This window comes from Megalobrama amblycephala, linkage group LG20 (assembly GCF_018812025.1).
Source record: "Megalobrama amblycephala isolate DHTTF-2021 linkage group LG20, ASM1881202v1, whole genome shotgun sequence".
In the NCBI taxonomy this organism is placed as follows: Eukaryota; Metazoa; Chordata; class Actinopteri; order Cypriniformes; family Xenocyprididae; genus Megalobrama; species Megalobrama amblycephala.
Genome location: NC_063063.1, coordinates 25,041,081 through 25,064,914, shown reverse-complemented (window position 1 = coordinate 25,064,914; position 23,834 = coordinate 25,041,081). Strand labels below are relative to the sequence as shown.

The 23,834-nt window shown below is 38.5% G+C and overlaps 1 protein-coding gene across 2 annotated transcripts in view; it reads right to left on the bottom strand.

The window, feature by feature from the left end:
• Positions 1–23,834, bottom strand: part of LOC125255492 (galanin receptor 2a) — a 79,411-nt gene that overhangs the window by 42,641 nt on the left and 12,936 nt on the right. For both annotated transcript variants that reach the window (XR_007181919.1, XM_048170785.1), the window contains exons 6-10: positions 20,790–20,859; positions 13,592–13,625; positions 13,353–13,483; positions 12,095–13,253; positions 6,023–6,121 (exon numbers count right to left, since the gene is read on the bottom strand). The gene's annotated coding sequence lies outside the window, so the exon portion shown is untranslated. The remainder of the gene's footprint in view (positions 1–6,022; positions 6,122–12,094; positions 13,254–13,352; positions 13,484–13,591; positions 13,626–20,789; positions 20,860–23,834) is intronic.

The following is a 23,834-nucleotide window of genomic DNA, read 5'->3' as shown; positions in this document are numbered from 1 at the left end:
CTGAAGCAGGAAAGTCTCGAGAGAAGCCAGGTTATTCAGGTATATTTTCTGTTGATATGAAAAATTTTGTAGATTTATCAATATAGCAAGTCTATTACGATGTTATGATGAACTATAAGCCTTTATAGTTGTATATGACATGACGAATGAACTCTTTAGAAGTGGCTGTGGGGCGGAGTTTGCACTGAACTGGTTTGGAGAAAAACACATGCATGTCAGTCTATTGAGAAAAAGGTATGCAGGTAAGCATTCTGGAAAATGAAGTGTTCTATCTGTCTGTCTACATTCTCAGAAAAAAATTGTACAAAAGATGTCACGGGGACGGTACCCTTTAAAAATGTTCTAATATGTATCATTTAGGTACTGATATGTACACTTTTGATACCAATTATGTACCTTTAAGGTATTATTGTGCACTCTTTAGGTACAAAGGTACCCAGTGACAGCTTTTATACTTTTTTTTCTGAGAGTGTATCTATCTATTGAGAGAAAGGTATGCAGGTAATGCATTCTGGGAAAGGAAGTGTTCTGACGGTCTATCTATCTGTAACTACAGTGGACCACCTAGAGTATTTGAGAATGCCATTAATGTCCAGGAGAGGTTGGCAAGGACTGACTGAGTCTGATGGTGATGGGATGTGAGGCAGAGCACTCTGAGCAGAACAGAACAGCTGTGAAAACAGACCAGTCTCACAATACAGACCAGAGCCATGGACTGCACACTACTCGTGTGGTCCAGCCTAACCAAGGATGACATCAAGGTGATCTGCAGCAGGATCCTGACATCTACACATCTTCTGCCACTACAAACAACTGCTGATTCCCAGAATTCCCAAAATAGCATAATTGACTTTCTATAAATGATCAGTTTATCATGTAGATGCGCTAAATAATAATTATTTTTGTAATAGTTGTTAAGAATGAACTTAATGAACAGTTTTCATAGCTGTATGTTCAAAGTGGACTTACATGCTATTTCTAGACCCAACGGGTGAAGGAGTCCCTTTCAAAAATAAACATCCGAGCAAAAGACAGATCTTTTGAGAATGCTGTACCCCAACCGCAAAGCATTCACGCTATGTTCGCAAAATGCACAGACTAATTCATCTTGGGCTAATTAAACAAGTTTCTATTAGCGGCTAATTTTCTGCCATGGAAAGTCACCTCTTGATCCTGGGATCTAAAATAAGCCTGCTGACAACAAGAGGAGAAAACAGGGTTCAGGCCAATACAAATGAACTTCCAGCTGCCAAAACAGATCAAGCATGGGATCCTGGCATTCTCCCTGCCACTTAACGCCACGTGCCAAATTTTTAATCACACAAGACGTGTATTTACACATGTGATTCAGAGATGTGCCATGCACATGATAGATAACACAACATACACAAAATCAATACAGACTTTTTCCTTTCCTGGTCATAGACAAGCGTATGCTAGGAGATCAACTGGCACACACAAACAAACATGCACTCAAAAGTTGACTGACAATTACACATGCATCTCATTGCGTATGATCTAGTTTTATCTTTTGGCTCTCAGCCGTCTTAATGTGGTTACTGCCACATAATTAGAGTGTATGGCTAACTAATTCCCAGTAGGATATTTTAAACACTTTCCATGGCTGCACACCTCACTGCACTTTAGCAAAGAAACACTGCATGGAAAAATCACTTTATCTACCCAACAAATTACAGATAGATAGAACATTACCTTTACGAAGACATCAAAATAAACAATTTCATGAATAAATCAGCGTAATTGACATAATTGGGAATGTGCATTTAAACTTACTAGTTCTAGTTAATCTTTTGTTAAAAAACAATTTAAGTGAATCGGTTTGTTTGGTTGGTTCATTTAAATAAATTGGTTAAAACAAGTGATTCATGGATTCATCAGGTTTTAATCAGATCAGAGGCTGGAATTGACGGTGCTGTCACAGACACAAAAATCATTTCAGTTTTGCAGACCAATCCAGCAGTTTGATGGAAAAATTACATCGTGATGGGTCACGTATGAGTCACCAGTGTTGGTTTGTGAGTCTCTGAATGCAAGACATCTGATGAATGGGATAGTCGTGTACTCCCACTGTTCTTTAAAGTAGCACAGTAGTATGCACACCAATTAGGCTACTTTGGAACAACTACAAGAGAACATTTACATCAGTGGTAATTCACACACAGCAAATCAAACATTTAGCAATTACAGAGAAGATTAAAAAGATACATTTCTGGTCCAAACATTAGTGGCATTATAAGCCTGTGGAATATATGTTCGCCAACAGCGAGTAAATTGAGAATATTTCCTACTGGCTACAAAACTGTATTTTGCATCATTTTTATTGAAACATATTTTGTCTTTATGCCAATGGAAAAATTTAGCAGTTTTTTCCTTGCATTTTTGTGGCAAACAGCGCAGGTCATTGTGTCACTCGCAGCATTATATATTAGCCAGTCTCAAGTGAAACAAAACCTCTCGTAAAAACATTTATATACGTTTTGGTGGCTTAAAGCTAGTTATATATCACATATGTTTTGCAACATGGAGTTCTAGAGGAGAAAAGAAACACTTTAGGGATCCTAGATATACTTTTGATGGTAAAGACACTCTTGAAGGTTGTTGCTGATCAAAACATGTAGGCCTGGTTTCACATACAGGGCTTGGATTAAACCAGGATTAGGCCTTAGTTCAATTAGGACATTTAAGTAGATTTTATAAATGTGCTTTAGAAAAAAACATTACTGGTGTGCATCTTATGACAAAACAATGGCACTGACATATTTTAAGACATGTCAGTGCAAGTTGCTTTCAGTTAAAACAGCTTAAACATGCATTTTATTCTGGGATTAGGTTTAAGCCTTGTCTGTGAAACTGGAGGGTAGAGTCAGGGTACTTGGACTCAGACTGGGACTGCAATTGACCGTTCGCAAAGACCCGCCCCCTTTAGTTATTGTTGTTACGTCCGATAAACCATGTCGATCTCTTGCCACACATCATGTTCTCACGCAGTCAAAAATACATCGCAGAGCAAAGAGGACACTGACAACACATCGAAAGACAAGACAGGTTACTTTTGATAAGAAATAGTGTCAAATTTCAAATTTTGTCATTTTTAAAGAAATTTAAACAATAAATACAGTTTTGTGGCTCTTTAATGTGTCATGACAGATTGCTGTAGCGCCTACTATCTCTCTCTTAATCTCTTCCAAACTAGTTCATTTATAGCATCAAATAAACATGAATAAACATAAGGAATGGTGTTTCAATTGCAAAAAGACAAGTACACATCATTTTTCAAGTTCATTTACCTACTTTAATCTGCTAACTCCACTGACCGCTTTATCGGACAAAATGGCGGATTTGGCGTTATGATTGGTTAGATCGCCTGTCAATCAAACTCCTGGCGAAGGGTCAATAGGTTGTTTGACGTCACAGCAGCAGCACGAATGAGTCTGGAGGGCAGGGACTGATTTTTCTATATCAAAAACTCACAATTCGTATGTTTTGCGTCGTTTATGGTTGCTCAAATCGATAAAATCGAGAACCCAGAAGGTGTTTATATCATTTACATAACTTATACCGTTTTTTATAACTTATATCGTTTTTTAACTTTAAAGGTTGTCGCCTTTAATAGCGTTTTGCGTCTGCTGATACTGAAATGAATATGGATACCTGCTTACCTCATTTGTTTTTGACTTAACTAAATATCCACATTCTTCATGGTATCGTTTGCAGGGAAGAGAAGCTATTTTATCCCACTGAATGGTAATTTGGTGTTTTCACTTCAGTTTTGTAGTATTCCGTTCACAAAGTCGATCTGGTTACCATGAGAACAGTGTCACGCGCTGCTGCTTCATCCATCATATGGTAGAAAATGTCCAAATAAATAAATGTTTAACAAGCTGACAGAAGTCGATTCAACAACAAAGACAACACTTTCAAAAACACTCAGCTATGTGATTATTTTATTGAGTGATAGGGAGTGGGTTAAATCAGTGACATTTTAGTGTGTTTTTACACGTATAAAAGGCAACAATTGTATTACACTGTCCATTTTTTTCTTTAAACGATGATGTGAGCTCCTGTTGCAATTCTCGATTCAGCATAAATTACCCACAATGGCGACATTTTTCACAATCGCGACAGAAAATCAAAAATACTGCCCTTCACTAGCGAAAGGCAGCGCGATATAAACAAACCCAGACTAGAACTGAACGTGGCGTGACGGCAGCTTCACATTCTGTCTTCATATTAACATAAAGATCACGTCCAACATATGTTGTGATTTTCTGTTTATACCTTTCTAAATCAGCACAGAAAGGACTTTTCTCCATCTCTCCCATTCTAATTTTCACTGCTTTGCCCTCCACCGGTATTTCGCGCGTCACCAGAACCACGTGATTGCAAACAACCTATTATAAATGGACGCACTAAGGTGGACTTGTACTCGAACTTTGGACATTTGCAAAGTCGAATCCACGCCATGTGTAGCCTAAAAGATTTTTTAAAAATATGTAACAACATAAAATTAAGATAACAATACAAATTAACGTTTTCCAATCAAACTCAGTTGGTTTCGGACTTGGACTCGACAAGGAGTCGAACCCAACACTAAAAACATGAACTCAGAGCTAACTCTACTATGGTGTTCTGTAGGGATGCATGTTCACGTTAAGGGAACATGAGGTCAGTACAAGGCCCACGAGGTGTCATCAGCAGCATGTGAGAATCAGTTAAACATTGCTACGCCTTCATCTGTACATCTTTACTCATTAACACGCAGCATGAAAGAGAACACATGGCAACAACACGTCTCTCGCGCACACAACCGTCTGCTCATGGGAGGAAAAAAAATTGCACCGCCTAAGAGCCAGACACGCAAGCTGATATATCGCGTTTGTGTGTTTTCAGGAATGGCTGCTGCATTTCATTTTTCATCATTTCCCTGCCCGCTCCGTGGCCCCCGACTCTCAGGGCCGCCCACAAACTGAGGACTTCATACCAGACAAGTGCATCACCTCGCGTCGGAAAGAATGAACACATCGTTCTCTAATGTGTTTCAAATGAGTGCAGGTATTTTGGAGAGAGTTGGCTTAGTGAAGTATCCCATGACATCCTGTACAAGCACCACGTGGCCCCGAGGAATTGTTTGGGCGTGCGGTGTCATTAGCATGAGACGTATGTACAACAATTTGCTAGCATATACAAATTACAAAAGCAAAGATAAATGAACACAGAAAAGAAGACAAACACTTTGTAATCTTAATGAAGCTTGTGGCAAATATGAAAGCCTGTGGTCAACGCAGCTGTTTCCCACTGAAGAACATTATAAACCATCGCTTAGACGAATGAGGTCTATAATAAAGTCAATACCTAAGTCATGAAACTGTTTTACAGTGAGCATATTTCAAGGTTTTGATTGATGCGTCAATGTGCTAAACATGTGTTAATTCAAAACGTTAAAATAAAAACTTGTCTACAAATCCTTTTGGACTCAACAGTAGATGCAACTCAATCCGCACGGTGATGTTTGAAGTGAGCTGACCTGCATGGACTCTGGATGGGACCCGCTGAGATGACAGAGCAGAGAGACATCAGGGCCACTTGCTCCCCCTCACAACATCTCCTTTAATTATTTTTATAATGCAAGTGAAGAAGTGAATGGAAACTATGTGCAGCCTCCTGTGGTGGTGGAGGGGGTTGTTTCTTTCCCCTTATTTTTCCCCTTCTTTTTCTGTGGTACTACTGGAGGGGTTTGATCTATAAACACATCAGAGCTCACTTTCTCTCCCTCCCTTTTTCAGGAGGGTGGTATTACTGTGAGGTCTAGGCACTGAGGCATTGTGAATACATTTCTGTGTCCATATACCTGTCCACATATCTGAGTTCCGGTGAAAAACAGGAAACTGCGGTTCCATCTCGCTCTACTGTCTACACAGGCTACATACATTCTAAGGGTCCATTCTCAAAAAAATGTTTTTATTATTGGTCTAAACAGACAGACAGACTCAGAATGCATTACCTGTGTTCAGTGTCTCTTCAACTTCTCCTGTCATTTCAACTTCCTGAGGGATTTGGCCAAATCAATACAAATTCCATCTTGATTTTTTTTTTTTCCAACCTAAAAAAAAAACAAAGCACACAAACATTTTAGGTAATTACTTTTTTGGTAGATTACTTTTACTATTCTCTGTTACTTTTCAGTAATGTCCAGCCACACTAAGCATCTCCTGCTGATCTACACATTATCATAGGTTACAAACATAACATCTTTCCCTTACTACTTCTAAAGTTGTTTTCACACCTGGTTTAATTGCCTGGTCTGAATAAGAGTTCAATTCACCCGTTGGTGTCTCATCACATTGTACTATTGGTTCTGAACCCTAGTACATTTTGCGTCATCAACACGAGTACCAGTGGCAGTCGTTAGTTTTATTCATGTATTTTGTCAGCTGCTGCCTTCCACTGCATCACCAACCTTAAATTGTACAGTCTTTTTTATTTCCCTCCTCTTCTTTTGTTTTAGCAGTGTGCCCTGACTTTGACCTTATTTGTCTGTACTGTCCTTAATGTTCTCATTAGCATCCATCTCTTGGTTCTATCTCTCCCTCCCTCCCTCCTCCTCCTCAAGCGTCGTCCATCCTCACTTTTTCCCCGGTCAGCATGTCATTATGCTTACCCACCAGAATGTGGAATCACTCCACTTCATGCAAGCAGAAAAACCACAAGTTGTTCTAGCTGGAGCGTGCCCAAACACTGCCAGTCCTGACAGTGGCTTCAGCTTGCACTTCCCCTGACTTCGTTCTCTTCTAGGAAATTAGAGAGGAGAGTAAAACGGCTTGCGAGTGCTCTGTCTGCTACCTCTCACAGTATGTTGGCGCTCATCCATGGGGTTTTGTGCTTCTAGAGGATTCAGAAAGCTAACGCCATGAATGAAAGGCTCAGAGAGATTGTGCACTGTAAGAGCAGCGGTCAGGGGCCAGATGCTCAACATGGTGGTGGTCAGGTAAAACTCTACAACGGGTGCTGCTGTGGAGGGCCAACAGAGTGATATCATCCTTCCTCTACCTGAGAGAACTGGCAGTGATGGTTGAATGCTTTTACTGGATGTGCATGCATGAGGGTCGCAGGCAGGTTCGTGTTCCAGTACGATCTGACCACATGGGTCTGTGCTCCCTCACAGGCCATAAAAACCATGTCCAGACGCCTGGTGTATTGGCCAACAGATTAAATCGGCGAGGAGATGATTTCCAATATCAGCCCTTAGTCTGAGAGTCACAAAAAGAGGGCAGCTTTAAAGTCACAATGACTAGTGTTAAGCGTCATCTGCCGGTTCTACGACACCTGCAGACGTGGCTTGTCTAGGATTCAAATGAACTGTCTTCACATTGTGTGTGCTAGAAATGTGCTGCCCCAGCATCACCAGAGCAGGTCAAAGCGCCAGGCCAACATTTCCCATTACGCTAACAAGAAATATTTTCATTATTCTTTTGGTTTGTTCATTTTTTATTTGTCTGGTAACAGCACATGTCAAGTATTCACTGCTCAGCTCTTTCCAAGCCAGGAAATGCACAACAGTGAAAAGAGAAGAAAAGAGAATGAGAATATTGGGAATATTTATTTCCCAAACTATGTGGATATGATAAATATCAGGCATCAATGGGTCATTAAAATATTTTGCAATCAAGACAAAAAGTCATACAATGCAGTAGAAAGTCACAGCAGTAAATGAAAAAGTGCAAAAATGGTACCTTTCAGTGTGTCACTGGGATTTGGGGTCATTGGGACATTAAGATTTGTACTTTTTTGACTAATATGTAGACATAGTATAAAAGTGTTCATTTGAGGGTATTGCTCTAGTGACAAGTTGGTTTACCCTTTATTTTCTGAAAAAAAAAAAAAAAAAACATACCATATCCATGAATCTGAACTAAATAGACATCTGGAGGTTAGAATAAAAAAATTGGGTGCCAAACAGTAAGGAACCAATAACGCTGCCTTCTTTCTTAGTATTTGACAACCATTTGGTAACAAGAAACATGACCTAACAAGCTGTTTCTAATGAGAGCTATTTCTGCCCCTTACCCATAGCGCTCTCCTACTCAGTTCTAGCGGGTAAGATTTACTGTTTGGTTTGGAGTTCAAAGCCATAGCAGTAAATTTTTCATTTACAAAAGAGGACAGGAGAAGTGAACAGTACCCTTGTTATGAGCCGAGCTGTTGCGTTTTTTTCTTCTTCTTTTTTTCCCCCTCCTTTTTATTGCAGGGGATTAATAAGACAAGCACTGGAACACCCTCAAAGCCAAAACTTGACTGCTCAAGACCTGCTTAACTAGCTAAATCAAAATAAATTTAAAAAAAATAAAAAAAAATAAAAATAAAAAGCTCTAGAAGGGCGCTTGGACATCAGCCGAACAGTTTAGCCTTCTCTACCCAGGACCCCAGCGGGGCTAAATGGGCTCAAAGAGGCCAGCAAGGTTGGAGAACAAATGACTGACACCAGAAAAAGACAAATTATGAGAGAGGGCAAAGAAGGTTATACCTCCATCCCAGCTTAAAGTGCAGCCAGCCAATCATCAACCAACACTGCCAGCATCATAGTCAGTGAGTGTGCAGGGGTGAGAAAGTCTACAAAGCTACAAACTCATTCAGTTCAACCTCAAATGAACCCATTGGAGATTTAGATCTCTGCTTTACTAAGAAAAAAAGAAAAGAAAATTTTGTCATCGTTTACACACTATCATGTCATTCCAAACCTGTAAGAATTTATTTCTTCCGTGGAACACAAAAGATGATATTTTAAACAATGTTGAACTGAGCTTTCTTTCTCAGTAAACAAGACTACTTACAGATAATACATTTTATGAATAAAGGATTTTGATTTAAAAGAGCTGTTTGTGCACAATTGCTATTGTTTATGGCAGCAGTTATTCATCAGATGATGGAGAAGGGCATATTACTGAGAAGTAATACATTCAGCTTTCTTTTACCTCACCTGTTTGTCTAGTATATGTATATGGACTATAATGGCTGGGATTGGGAATTTGTCATTGACAGATCCTTAATTATCTTTCATTGCCAGGGTTGTGTGCTAAGAGAAAAGAGGGACATGTAATGTCCATCATTTTGAAAAAAGTCACCTAAACAAGAATCAGCCTTCAAACACAGTGATTTGTCCTATCTGAACTAAATATTGCGCAAGCACTGACCGCCAGATAATTAAAACGATATTACGTGTACGAGAAAGTGAACAGTGTGGGAAAATATCATGGAAAATATTAGCAGGATGGAAAATGTTACAGGTATTTGGATTCCATGAGATACTGTAATAATATAAAGCACTTTGCCTTCGAGATGACAAAACTTCCAGAAAAACATTAGATCTCTTCAAATCCCACCTACTCACACACCACACACATAAACACACACACATACGCATTTCCCTAATGAGTTGGTTTGGCTGCAGTTGTATTCGGGCAAATTCGTGTATTATGACATAACCCAAAGCCCTCCGACAGACCTGAAGCTGTCTGACTTACACAGGCCTCTGAAGACTCGCTGAAAGAAATACTCCGTTTCTTTCCTGAATTTCACTTTCTCTTTGTCTCATTCTATTGCTCTCTCTGGACATCTAATTGTTTAAGGGTATCAAATTAAAGTTTAGATAGAGGAAAGACCAACCTCAGCTGTGTGACTAAGTGAGTGTTGACAGGACAAAGAGTGACAAAGTGTAAAAAATATGTGGGAGTTTTAAAGAAATTGTGTGTTTGAGAGAATGAGAAAGCAACGGAGAAAAGTGTGTGAGTGGAGGAATAATTACCTGCAGATGTTGGTCTTTGTTGGGGGGTATAAATCTCTAACCACATCAGAAATTATCCATAAAATTTACAGCTTAGGAAAACCATGTGTGTGGCTATTTAGCACCCTAAATCTACAAAGCCTTCTCTAGCACTCTCCCACAACAGGACAGCGAGATGAGGGGGGCAACGTAACGGAAGGAAATGAAACCAGCCCTCGCCTCTTAATTGTTTTTATGTAGCCAATTCAACCTGCCCCCTCGCTGACATGTGAATGGAATAAATCATCCAAAAGAGTGAAATATTCTATTAATGTTAAATCTATCCTGCTGCAAGTCTAACAGATGAAAAAAGTTCATTTATAGGGGGTAAAATGTGAGACTATCAATCAACATAATATGGAAGAACGGCTTAATGATTTGTTAGGACTGGGTAAGATGTTCTGTACATGTTGTGATTTAAACGAGAAAATATATTTGCCCATAAAGCTATTACACAAAGTTTCCACCAGAGCTGGAACCAGTCGTACATCTGAGATGCATAACTCCAGACGCATCATTCCACTGGTTGTCTGTTGATTTACACAAACATGTGGTTCTGGGCTACTGTGCACTGACTGACAGCATTTGGGAGCTTGATAGCAGTCAGAAGGCTTAAAGCACAGCAATGAGCCCTGGATCTAAGAGGGAAAGTCAGCAGAGATGATCAAAAAAGTCAATGTGAGATTTAAGGGTTGAGATGGAACAAAAGTGACTGAAGGTTACCGAGTTCAAAATCACATTTGCTGGTGCCTGCATTTGATATAATGCTAGATGCTTGGGATTATCACTATATTTGCAGTTCTTAATTTCAATTTAAACCAGAAGAGGGCATTTTGTGACTGAGAAAGAAAAGGAGTAAGCAGTAACCCATTCACTGCACATTTTATGATTTTTATCCAATCATTTTAAAAGTTGTGGCATATTTAACCTTAATTTTAACATTAAACTATACACCAGTAGGTAGTGCTGTCACCAAACTCTCAAGGTACTCTCAAGGCATGGTCCCAAGGACACAAACAAAACACTTCTAAGATATAGCCAACTTTCCTGTTTGTCATTTTCATTGTTCAATTTAAAGCTGCATTACAGGAAAATATTATAACTTTTAAACGTTATTGAATCAAAATTGGGAGAAGAAGTGATGAAAGACTGGACTGAAAATCCAAGATGGTGGCCAATCTCATGGGCAGACAACTCTAATCAACTCAACATGAGGCTAGAAAGCAGAGGAAAAAGATTTGTGTCTCTGGAGTTCAAAGTTAAAAAGAAAAAAGTACAACTTGAGCTGTTGGTAGTACGAGAGCATTTGAGTGCAAGTGTGGGTATCTGCAGGTAAGAGTAATGGGCATGCCAAAAGGTCTTTACAATTGGTCGCAAAAGCTGCCTACTAGGGTGTGGGGTAGGGTTAGGGGTTAGTTTCTGTTGTAGCATTGTGTACCTTTCGGCATGCACATTACAACCTGCAGCTATCCCTATCTCTCTGAGTGAGATACCCAAACGCTGGTCACAGGACTATTCAGACCAGTGTTGCCAAATCCGCGGTTTTCCTGCGGAATTGGGCAACTTATACACTGTTGCTGCGGATTGTTTTTCATCTCCGTGGGTTGAAGCAACCCCAAATAACATGATATTTAGCCCCTGGAATGAGAATTTTACCAGGGGAACCCCGCCAATTTTACCCCCTTGATTTTTAACGTGAACCCCTGAAATGCGATTGGGCTAGTTTTGTTGTGAAAACTTGGCAACCCTGATTCAGACCCTCTACAACTGACTGGTTGGTAATGTGCATGCTTTGACATGCTAAGTGCTGGCAGCAGATTTTAGTTTTAATTCTCATGCCATGCTCATTTTGACATCAAACTAAAGTGTTGCTGGTTAGTGGTTTTGATTTAATTGGGACATTTGGTCACTCTATCCCTAAATGGTGTGCCAAATTTCACCATACAGCTCTACGGATTGCAAAAGACTCCAAGCTAGAAGAAATCTGGCTGCTAAAAATAATTTAAACTCTTGTCGGAATTTTAGATTTTTTGAACTGTCAAATTTAATCTTGTCAGTGCAAAACCTGGAGATCAGCCATGTGTTTTGCCTCATCCTAGAGTCATCTGAAGGTGACATCACCGTTATTGTTGAGGTTTTTTCTTTTGGTCTAAGACCTATCAACTTAATGCACCTTTAAGGGAAAATCTAGAGAAAATGCAAACAAACAATTGCACAAATGCTGTCTGGTGTTGTAATTGCATCACAGGTGCTCACCTCCTGGTCTCAGTGATGGAAAATGCTGTGGGAATTGAGCTAGTGCACTTCCCTTGAGGCTCCTCTGCTCTGCTGAGGGGAGGAGGTGGGAATGGGTCACAAAGATGTGGTGCGGGAGAGATGGATGGAATGGTCACCCTGTCCTTGTGATGATCTCTTGAGTATATTAGATGGCGTCAGTAGGCTCTAGGAGGTAATCACAGTGTTTATTGTCACAGGTGGACCACTGTGTACGACTCCGTGCTGGAGACCCAGCTGTAGGGACCAGCGTCACTGCCGGCCAGTGCGTGTTTGCGCGCTAGTGTTTGTTGCAGTGTGTACTACACACTGCCAGAGGCCTTCTTTCTGACAGTGCTCTGAAGTGATCACATTTGACCTTATAAGAAAGAGCATGAGGATATTTGGTAGAAAGCTATCAGAAATATTCTTCTCTGCTCAGACAACCTTAAAATCTGTTGGTTTTGTAGGGCTTTGTAGGGTTTTGTAGTAGCCTTGTTTTAACTTGCTTAGAGATAGATTGTGTCAGTATCGCCTGCAGCTCATTTACTAGTGTTTATTGCAAGTGCTACATGATCACGTGCCTGAAAATCCAATTATTACGAAGTCAACCCTCTACATCAAATGATGAGTATGATGTGATTTGAGATAGAAAATGTCAGCGGAAAAAAGATAACATCTTCTCAGTGGCCCCGAGTCAAGTCAATTTTCCCTGCGGAGACCAGGGTAAACAGCACCAGCAAGAGGAGTGGGATTTGATTTGGCCCGTTCGGCAGACAGAGCAAGCAAGAAAATGATGGACCGGGGTAGAGCGTAATTGAAAATGAAAACGATGGAGCGATGAGGAGGAGGAATCTGCCAGACAGTGCGGTGAGTCTTGGCTGAGCTCTTGTTTCTCCTAAACAGCTGATTTCCTCCTCATTCACATACTCCATCAGTGTCTTTGTGTGTGTGTCGGTCCTGACTCCTGTCCACCAAGTCTCTCGGTTCATCCTAGGACAGACTGTCAGAAACCCAGACGCCAAGTCTCCACCCAGACTAGCCCAGTGAACACCAATGACATCTACAGGAACTCTCACTGTACTCGCTCACTTTCTCTCTCTGGAGCGCTGGAGTCAACAGAAGGTTAGCCAGAGATCTCTCACCACTGTCTTTATAGACTCTAATAATACAGAGAGAGGGAAAGAGAGATTTTTTTTATCATTTTTTTGAATGACAGAGAATTTCTATCCAATCCAATCCTTTCCAAACACAATATTACCGCATCTTTAGTATTCCTCTCCAGCTGTAATCAATAATTGGGGGTCTTCCTTTGTTGTTTCTTCTTTTTCTTCTAATCACTCCATTATGAAGCCTCATCATGTGATTTTGTCCCTTGTTTGGTGTTGTAAACTTTAGGAGTAAAAAGTCACAACCTCTGCATTAATATAGTCTGGAAAATCATTATTATACTAAAGAATTGTTCATGCAAAAATGAAAAATTTAGCATCATTTACTCACCTGCTTGCCATTCCAACCGTGCATTATTTGATATCTTCGGAGAAACACAAAATAAAGCAGAATGCAAAAATAAGGTATGCAACATATGTGTTGAGATAGAAAATATATATAAAATGTCATATATATATATGAATGCAATCATAACCATTTTACTCAAGATCACAGTTTTGTTCTTTGATAAAAACTGCTAATAAACAAATGCATACCACATTATTTTTATTTTGGAGCTCAATGAGGTATTATAATGAAGGTTTAGAGTCAACCACTAAGCAGGCAATGGAAAGCGTGGAAAAGCTTAATTGCTGGAAACATTTACATGACAATTCTTCTCCTCTGTTTTTATCTGCAAATAAACTCCAGCAGATTTTCCAAAGCTATGTGCGACAAATATGTGTGGGTTTGTGAGTGTGTGTGTGTTTGTAATACAAAAAGTCTAAAATACAGTCATTTTATATGACTCATGTCAAGGGCTGTAAGTATTGTTTACACACACACACACACACACTGAGGGGATTTCTTTCAAAGAAACAAATTTGAGGTGAGCATAAAAACAACAGATGGATAGAAAGAATTCCATAGACATGCATCAAATAGCAGTTACTGTATGCACAGTTTGAATCATCGGTCTGTCATATTTTCACCATGGAGAAAAAATATTATATAATGACAATAGAACATAACAGTGACCATTCATTTTTTCAAGCGGCCTGGGTTCCAGGAGTATTTTTTCCCCTTTCATTTTCTCTATAGACTTTAAATTTTATGAGTATAGAAATATCCCAGTGTAACATCCAGAGTTAAAAGTAAGCCATTAGTTGACTGATTTCCCCTGAAAAGTGTAAACACTGTAGCCTCACTGGCCCAACCAATGGCATCAAATTGAAGCAGAACAATCTGTTTGACTGACCGAGTGTTTGAGGAACCTGTCTGAAAGTGATCATTATTATTTTTGCTATGCCATTTGTTGACGCTAGTGACCAGAGTTTCCATGTCTGCTTATTAAAATGACACTTTAAACAAATAAAACAAACACATAAAACAAATTTACCATGATTACCATTTCAATCAAAACAGACTGGAGGATCTCTGGTATACTTCAATGGGACTTAAAAAAAAAAAAAAAATCATATTTAAGTTGAAATCACACTGACATGATTTCTACAGAAGCGTATTCCATCTTTAACTACACTGTATATCATAGCAGGTTTACAGCCTATGGATAATTGCTAGAAAGCTATTTCTCTATGGAGAACAAAGATAGGATTTTTACTTCTGCTGCAGTTGCCAACTTGAGTTTCACATGCTAATTTATTAAATGTGTTGCACTTTTTTTTTTCTCTCCAGCTTTTTCTTTTCTGTATTTGGTCTTTAAGATGATTTGAGGGCACAGTAGTGAGAGAAAGGACATAAAACTGTCACATTATCTAGACTGAAAACACATTTCTGTAAAACAAACTACCGCCTCATTTACTAAAGCTTTGCAAATGTACATTACTGTCAAAATAAAACAAACAAGAAAGAACATGGTATTAGAGGTTTTTACACTGCTTGAGTTATTGATCTATAAGTTGTACAAGAAAGAATAAATCTGATATAAAATCACTGTGAACTGTCAAGAAAAATATAAGTCGAGATAAAAGGGCAGTTAAAGAAAGTGAACAACAAAACAGTGTGTGTGTGTGGGGGAGGGGGGGGGGGCAGGATGGAAATTTGGTGACGGACAAAAATTATCACAAGTTATGACATAAGTGCACAGAAACACTCAAAAGCACAAAACAAATGAATGAAGTGCTTGTATTTCATAAATATTAATAAATCCATCAGCCTCATGCAACTACTAACATCAGTATTAATATAACTTTGACCGTGAGCATGTTGCATTGTTAGATGCATTTTCAACCTTTTCAGACTAATACACTCATTTAAATCACCTATCAGAGCGGTCCTTAGACAGGGGCGTAGAAACAATCTGAAAAGAAAGAATTTAAATTGATCAGCCTGGCTCATGAATATTAATTAGGTTATGTTCCCCCAGTAACTGATTTCCTGAAAAGCAGGTACGTGGGCACTAACAGAAGTCCGCAAGAACACAATAGCATTTTGTAGCATTTGGTATAAGGCCATTATAGAAATATATTTTCAAGGTTCTAGCCATTAGTGCAGATGGTTCAATTCAAAATACTACAGGTGCCCAGAGCAGGCATGAATGAGTGTGAGATGTATGCACATAGATAAGAAGGTTCACAATGACGTAGTGTGCTATCCTTCTAAGATGAAGTAGCCTACATACAACACACAGTACATCCACATCACTGTTTTGCCCACAAACGGCAGATTTGTTTATTTTATATGAAAAGCGACTGATAAAGTGTCCCAGTTTCACTTTATCATAGACTTTAAAAATATTTATACAAGTCAAGACCAAAGTTAAGAGTTCTCGTCTTGACAACAGGTTAATACGTGACTGAAGCCACAAGGTTCTTTTGGATTTAAAATACAGACTAAAATACAGAGGCAAAATCGTCTGACAGGCTAGAGTGACATCTTTATGAAGACCTTCCCGTCTCTTCGTTGTCCTGGAGCCATTTAATGCAGTCACCAGGAAACATAATCATGTGGATTTCGGCAGAGGAATGAGAGAATAAAAGACAGAAGGAAAGACCGAACAAAGAGAGGGAAAGGACTAAATCTAAAATATAACATGGAAAAAGCAGGTCTGAGATGGAAACATGCGTGTGGAGCCAAGCGGTCAGGGCAGGGCTGAGGTTGGGTGAAAAAGGGCCAGAGAAAAGTGGCTATTTCCCCTGGCTGTGCTCTATCAGATTAGCATCAATACACGGCCTCATCGCCACTGACATGAGAACGCTTATGAAACTGGGATGCAAACGTGAGACTCCGAATGGAACAAGAGGACCCATATAAATCCACAGCCAAATGCATCACATGCCAATGTCAGTAATAAACTTTTCTATAAGGATCAATATTTGCACCCTGGAATTGATTTTGGAACATATTTCTAAAATAGTTCTAACAGCAAACCGTTAACTGCTGTTTTGTTAAATCAGAGAACAATCTGTTCCCCACACAAATCTATATTATGACTTCAGAAAACTTAGTGACAAACCTAAATGGACCACTTTAATGATACTTTCATTCTGCTTCTGTGTCCTTTTAGAAACTTGGAAAGCTTTTGCCATCATTTATTGCAAAAATAAGGAAATAAGAGCGAGTAAATGATGACAATTTTCATTCCTTCGTAAACTAGTCCTATAACTGCTTAATTTGAAAATAGAAAGAATAAAACAAAACACCATTAAAAGACATGATAAATTCAAAAATTCATTTGCATACAGCATTCACATTCATTTGCAACTTATTTGTACAGTGTCATTTGAAAGCTGGATGAAAACATTAGCCTACTTGGACTGCTGCACTAGTATTATGTAAGGTCCTTCTCTAGAAGTGCAGGCATAAATAAGTCTGTTTCAGGTCATCTGTGTTTCTCTTAATAGTTCACATGTGAGACAAGCTAATGACCCACAGTGAACCAGGACTCACACCACCAGAGTGTTCTGTAGACAGGGTGGCCCACAGGGTCCCTGCAGTGGTATAAACGTTTGTTTGTTTGTTTGTTTACTGGATTGCTTGAAGGAAGACATTTAAACAGGGGATGCTTTCTGAACCATTGGACACCAAATACCTTGAATGGACTCACAGACATGCACACGCTTACTAATACGCACGCACAGGCATTAAAAAACCTTAGAAGAATGAGACAAGTACCATATCATAGTCACAGAACATTACAAAAAAAAACTATAAGTGTCAAAGAAACTTTGTTGGGATGAAAAATAACCGCTGTGTTCCAAAATTCCTATCATTCTTTAAAATGATGGTTACATAGCAGCTTACTAGAGGCATAATTTTAAAGTATGGTAGGAATGAGTGATATTAATATGCTTAATAATCAATATAGAAATATAGTAAAACAGTAATTTTGAATTATTACAATTTAAAATAATTATTTGCTATTTTAATATATTTTAAAATGTAATTTATTACTGTGATGACAAAGCTGAATTTTCAGCAGTCTTCAGAGTCACATGATCTTTCAGAAACCAATGTATTGGCCGCCAATTTTTGATCAAGTTATTTAACTGCATAAAGGCACTGAGTTGTATAATGTCTCTTGCATAATCCAATGTTTTTCTCAGGGTAAAATAATTAAATACCTGCCCAAAAAAAGAAAGAAACCTGTACAAAATAGAGCAGGGCTCAACAATACAGACTGCCCGGTGCCAGCGTGAACAACGCTCAGGACAATTGATGGAACTGTCACTGTCCCGATTGGGCCAGTGCTGCATAGTCATGAAAGTTTATCCTTTCCACCTGTTTTTAAGCCTTGCCCATTTAAATATTCAAGTGCAAAAAGATGCAAAAGAGAACTCAATTTGGTACTCACTGTGTGAGAAGTTTTGTGTGCTCACACATCCATAGCACGTGCCCAGAAAGTCGCGTCTCTGACAGCACGAATACTAAAATGAGTTCTCTTTTGCTTCTTCTTAAGCTTGAACAGACAAATTCACACAAAATTATATCAAAATGCCCACCTTGGCAAGTAAACACAGTTGGTTATGACTGAAGTGAACGTAAACAGTTGAGAAATAAAACGCACAATTGTATTAGTTAATTGGATTTGTGTAGCTCTTAAAGTGACAGCAGCCTAATATTCCTGCTGTTAATCAAACAACAAAAGACAGTAATTAAATAAATCGCTCACTGCTCTTGACTAAACTTTTGTAAATTTAATAAGGATTAATATATATTTAATTTATACACCAGTGTTATCTTACATTTGATTACTTTATTCAATTTCTGTGCCTGAAAACTGCTGTTATGCTGCGTTCACACCAAACGCGAATAGAGCGTCAAATTCGCGTCTACCGCGTCTAGTTTGCCGCTTGAACATTTTGAATGCATTCGCGCGTCTAGAGCGAAATAGACGCGCGTAAAAAACAAGCGTTTGAAGCGAAATTGACGCGCGTCCGAGGCGAAATCCGCTTCTTGTGGGAGGGGCAAGTGCTAGGCGGTTGTCTGTTTGCAAGATGGCTGATGTTGATCGTGCGTTCATCGAGAGAGCTACCGCTTTGTATTTGCTCTGGAGAGCAGAACAGCGGCGTAGGGGTCAGCGTCGCTGGAAGGCAGCGGGTCGATAAACGTGTACGTGACTCAAAAGTAAAATGTGTATTTACAACTTACCAGGTAGCCCAATCTCCTCACCGACACTCTTCCAAGCGAGGTCCTTTTTATTCCTGTCTGAAGTATGAACTTGTGTCATAAATCTCTGGGTGACTGCTCACTGATAATATCAGTCGTTCCTCCATTTTGCATGAGTGACTCCGGGCGGGCCTGCCGCCACAGCAGCAAGCAGGCTCCTGATTGGTTAACGCGGCGCGAATTTACGCCAAAGTTCAAATTTTTCAACTCGGGCGTCAGACGCGAATTCGCGTCAAACGCTAAATGCACAAAAAGCACCATTAGACCAACTAGACGCGCGAATGAGGCGAATTCGCGTCTTCCGCGCCGCGCTAAACACCTCATTCGCGCCGCAAGACCTCCAGACGCGCGTAAACACGTCTTTACATTGACTTAACATTGAAATCATTCGCGCCAGACGCTCTATTCGCGTTTGATGTGAACACAGCATTAGACTCCCTGAAAAGCACTGTTTATTTAATTTGTTTGTTCTGTTGTATTTATGCTGGCCTGCTGAATGTTAAATGGATGGAATAAATCCTATACGTTTTCATATGAAGATGGTTTCATATTTGACGATGCAGCAATAAACTAGCTAGTATGCGTATTTGAACTTTGTTAATTTAAAACGTATAAAACAGTAATCTATTTTAATGACATCGGTTATTTCGGTATCGGAATCGGTCTAATAGCTGTTTGTTAAAATCGGTATTCGGTATCGTATAGTGCATCCCTACTAAATATGCTCAATATTTTTTTGAAAACCATGATACATTTTTTTCCAATATTCATTGATGAACAGAAACAACACTTATTTATAATATTTTTGTAACAATGTAAAAGTCTTTACTGCCACCTTTAAGCCATTTAATACATCCTTGCTGAATAAAAGTATTAATATCTTTAAAAAAAAAAAGCACTAACTATAATCTTTTGAAAGTAGAATATGTATTTTTATACTTGTTAGGGTGTTAAGCTGTTAGCTTAGCAACAAGTTAATTGATTAAATAACATTAAAAGGCTTGATTAGAACTAACAGGCCTGCTTTGTGCCTTGGGAAATAAAGCCAAGGAAACTCACAAATTATTGGGCTAATTCAATATTGTTTCATTGGAAGCATGTGCACATGACAGTTTCAGCCTACTGTGCAACACAGAAAAGATTAAAGTTAAAGCAGTAGCAGGGTATAGTTAGATGGAGAAAGATGTTGTTTAAGAATATCAGCATCCCTGGTATGTTTTAAATTGATTTTTTTTTTTCATTGGATGTCCTGTCTCACTCGGAAGCGAGTCACATTACCGAAGTAAAATGGCTTGCTCTTGCCATTTAATGTTCACTGTATATTAACATTTAACGTTTGCTGTCAGTAAGATATTTTTAATTAATACTTATTTATTCATTAAATTAGTCAAAAGTCACAGTAAAGACATTTATAAGGTTATAAAATACTTCTGTTTCAAATAAATTGGTGAGCATAAGACACTTCTTTCAAAAATATTTAAAAAATCTTACCGCCCCCAAAATTTTGAACAGTAATGTAGTTACGTATCATGAATAGTCAGATGTCATAATTTAGAGTTTAATCATTTGACGGAGAAATTAAAAGTTAATTTAACGTGCAGTAAGTGCTGATATTTCATTTTCTGGATAAATATTAGACCGACTGAAGTCATTATGGGATGAACTATCAAATGACCCAAATAACTTAAGATAAATGGTTAACAACAGACCTTCACACAAAGAATTGGATTGGGCAGAACAACACTAGATAACAATATCGTTTCTTCACCTATAATATTACACAATTCATTCACACACACACACACACACACACACACACACACACACACACACACACACACACACACACACACACACACACACACACACACACACACACACAAGCACACACAAAATGAAATTTCTGCCATTATTTACTCACCCTCATGATGTCTCAAACATGTTCAGTTTTTCCCCATGTAAGTCTAGCAGGATGTCGACACTGCTCTTATCTATTAAATGGAAGGTAACATACAATGAAATTTTCTGGTCAAGATGAGTCGCACCAGGTTTGATGTCATTGATGCCAAGCGTTATTTCAGTCTTACATAAAGCTATTGTATTATTACAGATGATTTGGAATATAGTACATAAGTCACGTTGACTCCTTTAATTGTGCTTTTTGTCATTTCTGTAGCTTGACAGCCCTTGCTAACCTTTTGAGTGAATGTAAAAGTATAGAAGACTATTCTCAAACACTTCTCCTTTTGAGTTTCACAGAAGAAAATCAAATGGGTTTTGAACAATATGAGGTTGAGTAAACTTTCATTTTTGGGTTAACTACCCCTTTAAATTCTTATTATATCAATCATCTATCCACTATGTTACTGCTGTCTGTATACTGTACGCACAAATAACTTAAAAAAAAAAAAAAGAATCAGAGTTGAATTGAATCTTGTGAATCTACACATCGATATTTAGAAGTCATTTTCATTTGTACCAGGATGGAAAAGTTCTGGTGGCTGAACAGTAATTGCTTGTTTCCATTGCATTAAGTTTGCCTGAAGGCACAAAACAGCAGCAACCTGTCCAAACTGTTTATAAGTCAAGCTAACCTATTTCTTTCTCAAGCTCAAGCAAGACAGTGAGATAATTACCCTGCTTATCTGAAATCTGAAAAAGGGTCTGCTTCTTATAAAGAGTGGACATGAATGGGACAAAAGGATGTGGCCTATAGTGAAACCTTTTTCTTTTTTTTTCATTTTGAGGTGTTTTTTGAGAGAACAAGAGAAAGAACATAACCTGTCCTCATTCCTGTAAACTCTTTACACTCTATCAGAGCACCTGACAAATGAATGGTACTCCTGTATGTCTTTTTTATCTCTCTATTTCTTTTTTCATATTTTCTCATAGGCTGAGTTTTTGAGTTGCTTTAAAGCAGCTGTTGTTTAATAAGAGGGTTTAAAATGTCTCATTCAGATCAGCCATTGTGCCACTGTGATAAATTAGCTGTAACTCTAGACTTCTGATAACAAGCTGTTCAGGTACATGCTGTCTGTGTTTATTATGACAACATGTCCTCACTCCCGGGAGCACGTTCCAGGTTTTATTTTACTTTAGGCCATTTTTTTGTTACTTGTATGTATTTGTGTATACCCAAATCAAATAGTTCATCAGTTACTCAACCTCATGTCGTTCATGATTTTGTTCTTCTGTATGCACTTTTACAAACAACAAAAAGTGGAAGCTGATTTATAGTGTCAAGCTCCAAAAAAAAAGCACCATAAAATTAGTTCCATTCACTATATTCCAATCTACTCAAGCAATATGATAGGTGAGGAACAGACCAAAAGTCATTTAAAAGTTCTGTAAGCAATGTTATGCATTTTGCTAACCGCCCTTAGCCAAACATAGCCAATGAATTAATCAATTAACCAAGAATGAAAACTATATTAGTGTCCACACCAACAGCTAATGTATTGTTTATTATAAGCACATGCTGCAGATATGCCATCTACCACTTTAAATGCTGCAGCTCTTTAAAATTGGATGGATTTTGATTGGCTGTCAATGTTTTTATTGTTTTCCACCAGCTGGAAAAAAACTGCTCTTAATGTGATTCTAAAGACATTGTTCCTCTGTTTTGTTATCATTAAAACCCTGCGCAACATTTTTTCTGATTTTGCAGTGTAATTAATAATTAAATGTATTTACGTAAGCAATAAGGTGCAAGAGGCTGTGCTGTATTGTGAATAAGTCACAGGTGAAGGGCTTTGTTAGGCACGATGCGAAGCGTCCCCCTCAGCCGTGACTTATTCACGATACAGCACTAGCCTCGAATACCTTATTGCTTTTATAAAACGGTTACCATACATTACAAATATTAAAGCCAGAAATATGTATTAATGCAACTTTCATGAAGTAAACTTTTTCTTCCTTCCACCTTAAAAAAAGTCCCTGACCGTGAACAACAACAGAAGTTACATTTTCACATTTTCTTTATGATTGTGTCAGTCAGTAGCGAAGACTTTTATATTGAAAAGACTGAATTGTTGTGAAGACGGAACAAGACACAACTGACAAATGCTTTGACTAGTGGTGTTAGTCACGGGAAAACGCCTTAAAGGTGCCCTAGATTCAAAAATTGAATTTACCTCGGCATAGTTGAATAACAAGAGTTCAGTACATGGAAAAGACATACATTGAGTTTCAAACTCCATTGCTTCCTCCTCCTTATGTAAATCTCATTTGTTTAAAAGACCTCCGAAAAACAGGCGAATCTCAACATAACACCGACTGTTACGTAACAGTCGGGATCATTAATATGTACGCCCCCAATATTTGCATATACCATCTCATGTTCAAGGCATTACACAAGGGCAGCCAGTATTAACGTCTGGATCTGTGCACATCTGAATCATCAGACTAGGTAAGCAAGCAAGGACAATAGCGAAAAATGGCAGATGGAGCGATAATAACTGACATGATCTATGATTACATGATATTTTCAGTGATATTTGTGAATTGTCTTTCTAAATGTTTCGTTAGCATGTTGCTACACTTGCAGTCTGTATAATGCACAAACACAACTTCATTCTTTATAAATCTCTCCAACAGTGTGTAATGTTAGCTTTAGCCACGGAGCACTAACAAACTCACTCAGAATCAAATGTAAACATCCAAATAAATACTATACTCAGATGATCCGACACATGCATTAAGTATGCATGACAAACATCTTGTAAAGATCCATTTGAGGGTTATATTAGCTGTGTGAACTTTGTAAATACACTGTATTATAGTTGAGAGCTCGGGGGGGCAGAGAGCGTGCGATTTAAAGGGGCCGCGCGCTGAATCAGTGCATAGTTAATGATGCCCCGAAATAGGCAGTTAAGAAAATTAATTTAAAAAAAATCTATGGGGTATTTTGAGCTGAAACTTCACAGACACATTCAGACGACACCTTAGACTTATATTACATCTTTTG